The following is a 7146-nucleotide window of genomic DNA, read 5'->3' as shown; positions in this document are numbered from 1 at the left end:
GCTGACACCTCCCCTTCCCTAGAGCCCCTGATCTGGTGTCTATGCCGGGCTGCCCTTCCCCGCCCCTGGGTCAGGCATTCAAGTCTGGTGCGGGGGGGCAGTGGCAGGATGGGGCTGACCCAATGGGGGGGGGGGGTCTAACACACCCCCCCCCCCCCCCAGAAAGGCCTCTGGCTCCCATAAACACAGGAGCATCTGCAGAGCTAGGGGTGGGGCTGGGTGATTCGCAAACAGGCTCCATCTGCACTCTGCCACATCAGCTTCAATTCAGAGTCGCCCCACTGGGAGCAGAATCCGGCCCTGCCCCCATTTGCAGTCGGGCGGGCGGGTGGTTCTGGCTTGACCCTGGGCAGAATCCAGCCCTGACTCATGGGGCTGCCCAGAGACAGCCCGATATAACCTAGATCCCCTCCGAGTCCCAGCTGTGGACCAGGCCTCTGCTGTGCCAGGCGCTGTATAAACACAGGCTAAAACGACGGGCCGCGTTTAGCTCAGCTCTGTGCCCGCTTTCTGTGGGTAGCGCGAGGTTGAAACTAGGCGCCAGTTTCTCCTGGTAGATGGTTTTTTTTGGTGGCCTGTGCTGTTCAGAGCCAGACTGAGACCCCACAAACTCGTTCCACCCACCCGCCAACAGCTGGGAAAAGCATTGGCTCGCTCTTGACTTGGCCTGGAGTTGAACCGGCGCCCTCGAGGTGAAAGGCTTTGGTTAAATAGCGCTTAAAAAAACCAACAACCTATCGAAACATATTGATATTAAAAATAACAAGGGCACTTTTCCGCTCCCTGTTAAAGCAGTTCCCAGTTGTATCCTGCGCCTGGAAGCAACGGTTCTCTTGGAAGTGAGATGAGCTCCCTGGAACATCTGGAGGCTGGGCTGCGTTCCAGATGTTCACCTACTGTGTTAGCGGCAAGCACCGGTGGGCAGCGTGTGGTGTTGTGAGCAGTGGGAAGCTAAAATTGCCCTAGGAAAATAAACAGCCGCCACAATTATTCCACGGCTTAAAATAGGCCTTCCTGCCGCTTCCTCTGCGGCTGAGATGCTAACGTCCCGCATCCCATCTTTATAAACACCAAATGGAAACAAACAGCCCTGAGTTCCCAGCCCTCCATGGGGTGAGGGCACCAGGGCGGCTGAATGGCTACTGCACCAAGCCAGGGGCCTCCAGGCTGAGGTACTGGTCCCCAGTGCGAGCCGCTGGCCGCTGAGCAAAGCAAAAATGAAGACGGCCCTGGGGCTAGGTCTGCAGGTAGCTTAAATAACGCAACAGGCCGTGCTTTGAGATCGGCAGGTGAAAACGCCGATCCAAGCGCTCGGTGCGACCGTCAGTAAAAACAGAGGCGATTCCACTGCAAAACACTTAGTTAAGGTCACAGGCTCAGAAAGAAATCATGAAGGCAGCCTCCCAAACGTGTTTCTGGGCCGATCAAATGCTCCAGCATAAAGCGTTTTGGGCTCTGAGGATGACAATGAGCCAGGCCTTACTAGCAATAAAAACTACAGAGATTCCAATGCAAACCACTTTGTTAATGTGCAGGTAAGGTTGCCGGCTTATACAGCCATAAAAAGGAAACCCTCACCAAACAACGTCCTTAAGCCTTGAGATCTGCGGGTGAGAACGCCTACGGACGAGTTAGGCGGTGTTATTGGTAAAAACTAAGGAAATTCCAAGGCAAAAACTTTATTATGGTGCCGTTACAACAGCAGGGGATTGAGGGCAGGTTACCTTTCGGGAGCAACCCTCCAATCTGAGCCAGGGACCAAAAGCACATGAAGCAGGGCAAGATGTGCAAAGGCAGCTAGAGATTTGCCGTGCACAGCTTGAGACAGCTCTCAGAAAAGCACCAAACAGCCGCTTCCTGAGGCTCAGGCCCCTTGAAGGTATCTTGAGCCGAGCCATCACTGGTCCCTTGGGAAAGTCTTGGCCTGGGGGAATTTTGGAGGCGGCCGTGCTCAGATCCCCCTGCCCTGGTGCGGTCTGCGAAGCCAGGGCAAAGCGGGTGTGAAATGCTACTGCGGCAGCCATCGCTTTGCTGCTGGTGCGAACGGCCGGGCACGATGCCGGATGGCAGAGCCTCGGATTCGGTGCTGGCAATCCCGCCCGAGCCTGTGGGTCTGATTGCGTGGCACGCGCAGGCCCCTCTGAAGGGGGGTGGGAATTGCTCCCCCCCCCCCTGCCTGGCTGGTGTGCAGCTGTGCCGGGGAGCTAGAGAACTGCCCCCAGGAGGGTAACGAGCTGCTCGGTTTGGGGTGATTTGCCAAACGTGTTAGGTCAAACAGCAACTGCAGCGCGTGGGGCTGGGGTGGGAGGCGGGGGATGGAGCAGCCTAGTGCCAGATAAAAATATATTTCCGGCAAGAATAAAAAAGGAGAAATAGCTGCATCATGGGGTGAGGAAATGACGCTTCCTCTGCCCCCCCCCCCCGGCCTGTCAACCCCAACCAGGGCAGGAAGTGACACTGAAAAACCAAACCGCTCTGAGCAGGGAGTACAAAGGGGTGGGTAATTCCTGTCAGCAGGTTTCACAGGCCAGTCACCAGTGCAAACAACCCCCCCGCCCCCCCCCCCGCCGAGAGACAGAGCGAGAGAGACACACACACACACACACACACACACACACACACACACACACACACACACACACACTCTCTCTCACACACACACTCTCTCTCTCACACACACACACACACACACACACACACACACACACACACACACACACACTCTCTCTCACACACACACTCTCTCTCACACACACTCTCTCTCTCTCACACACACACTCACACACACACACTCTCTCTCACACACACACACACACACACACACACACACACACACACACACACACACACTCTCTCTCACACACACACACACACACACACACACACACACACACACACTCTCTCTCTCTCACACACAGAAATGTTTCCTTTCTGCAGTTCTCTCAGCTGCAATGATGCAAATAAACGTGTCAGTTTCCTCTTTGTGTCTCCTCAATTTCATTTTGCAGAAGCTGGGCCATGAACTTCACCATTCGCTGGACCCCTTAGTCACCTACAGGCTGATTAGACAGACAGACAGACAGATAGGCAGACGGGGGCATGGAGACAGACAGACAGACAGCTGGAGAGTTTCTGGGAACTGACACGAGTCTGTTGCCCTGTCGGGGGCTGCAAGCTCTGGCTGTCTCCCCCCGGCCAGCTGGCTGGGATCTCTGCTGCTCTCCTGGCCAGGAGGACAGGGCAGGGAGGGGCGGGTGGGGACGCCCAGCACCTTGGCGCCAAAGCTGATGGCCATTGGTCAGTGCGGCTGGCCACGGCCGGTTGGGGCCGGGACCGTCCCGTTCTGTGTGCACACCAAGCGCCCAGGCAGGGGAACCCGGAGCTGCGCCCTGCAGACCCCCTTTGGCAGTGCGAGCTGCCCACCTTGGCAGGGGCATGGCAACATGCTGGAGCAATGCCCGGCTGCCGCTGCCTTGCCCTGCAACCCAGAGATCATCTCCCTGTCCTCATACACCCCCTCTGTCCGTCTGGCTAGCCCCACACACCCCAGCATCGGCTCAGCTCACCTCGCTCTCCAGCACGCCCTATGGTTTTCTCTTAGCTGCCATCAGTGGGGCTGATGGGGCGGGGTGGGCGTAGCTGACCTCGACCGTTCTACTGCACGCAGCTCCTAAGACAGACAGACGACTCTGCCAAGCTCTGGGCAGCAGATGCACCACGTGGGGGTGCGTCAGACTGCGAAGGAGCGCCCCATGCCCGGCACGGCCCAGGCTGGCTGGGCCCGGAGTTGGGGGCATGGCAGGCGTTGAAGGGCTGGTACCTGGCACAAAGGGGGCCAGGTGACCCTGCTGCCCATGTCGAGCCTGTGGGGTCCGTGCTAGTGCCAGGGGGCCTCCCCACCCCCCGCGTGGTTGCGGGGGGGGGTCAATCATCTGGGAGCTCCCACTCACCGTCGATCATTCTGTTCGCCAACTCCACCCTGGCGGATCACACGACAAAGCCCAGCCCCCCCCAGCGCATGTAGGGCACTGGCAGAGCACATCCAGGTGGGGAGGGGGTTGGAAACAGGGGGCCCCGCTCATCTCAGGGTGGAGGAAGCTGATCCACACAATGGGGGGGGGGTCACATAGGGGAGCCAGCTCTGTTCAGGGAGGATCTGCACTCCCAGGCCGTGGCGCCAGCCTCTCTTGCTCCCCCCCCCCGGGATAACCAGGGACGTCCCTTCGCCCGGCCGGGGCATGTCAAGGCTGGGCAGGCCGCCGCAAGCCCCGTGAGTCAGGGATGGGGACAATCCCACGGCCGCCCCCACGCCTGCATCACGCCGGGGAATTCTGGCCTCGGGGGCAAGGTGTGAGTCGCTGCAGCCCAGGATTGGGTCCCAGGCCTGCAGGACCCAATCGAAAGACAGAGGGGTTGTGGGGATGGATGGATGGACATACAGACACTCAGCCAGAGGTGGGTGGATGGGGCTGGACACACAGACATTGAGGCCTGACTGCATTCCCCCATCACCGGACACCTGGGTCCCCCCTCTGACCTGGCCTCTGGGTTGTTGTTGGCAGGCTGGGCTCTGCGTCAGTGGCTCCCCGCCCCCGCTGTCAATCAGCCCGGCTGAGTGGCGGGTGCCGCCTGCCTGTTATTCTTTCCCTTGACTCACCCGCCCGGGCCCGTCTCGGGCGACTCCCTTATTTTCCTCCCCCGGCAGCGACACAGTGACGGGCCTGTTTGGGGAGAGCAGCTGCGGGGTGGCCCAGCGGCGCCTGTGCCAGGCTCGTGGGCGGGGCCCCGGCTGCTGGAGCGGGTGCCAGCGGGGTGGGGATGGGCTCTGGTAATCTCACCCCCCCACCTGGGGTTCCTGGCTCCTTTCGCCCACATGGCAAGTTAGCAAAGGACCCGGCTGGCCCCAGGCTTCCAGAGTCGGGATTCGAACCCAGGACCCACGGCGCCAATGGCTCTGAAAGGAGATGTGCCCTTCAGCACTGGGGACAGGCCCCTGAGCCAGCCAATCCCTGCGCTGGGACCAGCTTGGGGTCGGCACCCTCTAGAGGGTAAAGGCCCCTGCCCCATTCCCTGCCCCCCCTGAGCCATGTGGCCCCCAGGACAATTGCCCTAGTCTTGCCCAAATAAAAAGCCGCTGTGCATTGTGGCGGCCAGAGGGCTGGGAGGGGCCCGCTGGTCTGGTGTGGGGCCCACTGGCCTATGCGGCCCCTGGCCCTGTGGGTCTTGGCTTAGCTCTGGTCTGGCCCCCTGTGGAGCTCCCCTCAGGAGCCAGGCTGAGCGGCAAACTGGATCCAGAGTTGGCTGAGAACGGGATCCCCCTTCAGGGCAAAGGGGATCTGGGCAGGGGGCAGAGCCCCAGAGCACCCCTGGGTGCAGAGAGGAAGAGGGGGCAGGGCAGGGGTGTGGGAGTGAGATATGAGATCGTGGCAGGCAGCAGACGTGGGGTCCAGTGGTTAGAATGGGTGGGGGGTTGGAGGCCAGGATTCCTGGGTTCCGTCCTAGCTGTGGGAAGGCAGTGGGGTCTGGTGGTTGTGGGGGGCCTGGGAGGCAGGACTCCTGGGTCCTAGTCCCATCCCTCACTGAATCACAGCACAGCAGCTGCCCTGTGTGGGGTTGCAGGATCTGACATTAGGCTCATGCCACAAAGGTGGCTCATTAGCTGTGTCCCTAATGAGCCATGGAGCTGCCAGCCCCAAGAGATGGGCGGGGGAGGCCCATCAAACCATCAGATCTGCTTCCCCAGCCCTCAGGCATGTGTGTGCGGTTGGGGAGCTGGCTTTCGTCGCTGGGGGCAGATATGACGCACAAGGCACGCCAGCACCAAGGGAACAGCAGCCACAGGCGCCTTGATGGTGCTTTTCACCACAAAGCACCCGGTGCACTTTATAATCTCCAGCCGGGCACTGGAATGCAGCCACCTCTGGGGGGTGGCGCAGCCGCTGTTAACACCATGGGGCCGAATCAGGAAAGCTGAATCCTCCGTCCGACCGAGGGATGCAGGATGGAATCACCTGATGGGGCACTTGGCCAGGATGCCGGGGTTCACCCCCCAGCTCCCAGGGAACCTGGCAGGGGCTCTTCAGTGTCCAGTATGTGTCATATGGAAAATGGCATCTCAAAAGCACAGCGACCCCTAGCGCCATCCCGCTCCCTGCAGCACAACACCCCCTAGGGCTGCCCCATGTGCCAGGAGCACCATAGGCCACCGTCCGTGGGGCAGGCTGAGCCAGGAGCAGGTTCCAGCGGCCGGGGTGGGAAATTTACATTTCTGGTTCCAATAAGCAGGCGGCTGCTTTGTGAGCCCAGCTCCCAGCTGCTTGGAGCCCGGCCCACGGCTCCCTGCTCCAGAGACCGTGTGCGAGCCGGAGCCCTGGCCAGGGCGGATGTGTCTGCGCCAGGCAGCCCCTGAGCCCTCCCGTCCGGCTCCTGGGAACCACAGGGATGGCTGGCCCCAAAGGAGTAGGAGCCATGCAGGATGCTAGGGGGGACCCAGACACCCCCCCTGCTCTAACCACTAAACCCCACTCCCCGCCCAGAGCTGGGATAGAACCCAAGAGTCCTGGCTCCCAGCCCTCCCTGCTCTAACCACTAGACCCGACTCAACTGGAGATAGATCCCACTAGCCCCCTGCCCCACAGCTGAGCCTGCCAGGGGGCTGAGCGGGCAAAGCAGGCAGAGAGGGGGTGGGCTCAGCCAACACAGCCCTTGCAGCAAACACCATCCCCCCAGGCGGGCTTGGGGATATCCCAGCTGCTGGGCTCTGGCATGTTGCAGCAGATCAATGGGCCACGTAGGCCAGTGTGCCTCCCCCCAGACCAGGGGCCCCTCTCACCTGGCCTGGGCACACACCCGTGCAGCTGGCGCGTGTTCACCCATAAATGTCCCTGTAATAATCACGAATTAATATTTTTTCCCAAGGGAAATCAGACTCCCGCTGCCCCGACGCCCCCCCCCAGGCCCTGTCGCCCCCCCTCCCTACCCACCTCCGGCTGGTGGCAACATCTGGAGTCAACAGCTGGCGCCCGCTAAAGCAGGGACCCTGCAAGAACCTGCCTGGCGCTCAGGCTCCCTGTTGCACGGGCAGGTCGAAGACGGCTGCGACAGGCGCCCCGGCTGACCCCCAGCCTGTCCCTGAAGTCCAGGGCA

Source organism: Emydura macquarii, unplaced genomic scaffold, assembly GCF_026122565.2.
Source record: "Emydura macquarii macquarii isolate MOO-44397 ecotype Brisbane River unplaced genomic scaffold, CSIRO-AGI_Emac_v2 contig_1790, whole genome shotgun sequence".
Lineage (NCBI taxonomy): Eukaryota > Metazoa > Chordata > Testudines > Chelidae > Emydura > Emydura macquarii.
This window is presented reverse-complemented; position numbering follows the sequence as displayed.